The sequence below is a fragment of the Humulus lupulus genome, chromosome 4 (genome assembly GCF_963169125.1).
Source record: "Humulus lupulus chromosome 4, drHumLupu1.1, whole genome shotgun sequence".
NCBI classification, from domain to species: Eukaryota; Viridiplantae; Streptophyta; class Magnoliopsida; order Rosales; family Cannabaceae; genus Humulus; species Humulus lupulus.
The window spans coordinates 18,124,815-18,125,410 of NC_084796.1; positions in this window are offsets into that span (position 1 = coordinate 18,124,815).

The following is a 596-nucleotide window of genomic DNA, read 5'->3' on the forward strand; positions in this document are numbered from 1 at the left end:
ACAAGCACCACATTCTTCCAAACAATTCTCTATTTTAAATCTAACAGATGGTGAGCTAAGTCTCAACACATGAGAAGATAGAAATACAGAGAAAGATAGGAGCAGCCTAGTGAGTAATTTGTCAGAGGTTTCTTTACCTTAATGACTGTATCTTCAAATCACTTCACTTAAGGTATATTTATAGACAAATGTTAGGGCAACTAAAATAATGTAGTTACCATTTTTTTATTTAATTGTTTAATTAAATACTTGTTTAAAATAACTATTTCTATTTTGAATCTTTATTTAATTTATTTTACTAATATTAATACTAACGTATTAATATCAATAATATCTATAAAACTCTCATTTGAGTATTTCAAATTAAATCCTCAAACTTTTTCTTATTTCTAATTCTCACATAATATCAATAAATAATTCACCATTATTTATTTATGTTGACCTAGTTAACCTGATATTACTGATTGATAATTAAATTAATTATTTGAAACTATTAGATCTAATTTTACTAGAGACAGTATGAGGACCATGGATCTATGAACCCAAGCTACAATAAGTTCCCATGAGTTTATTTATTACAATAAATTATCTCACAA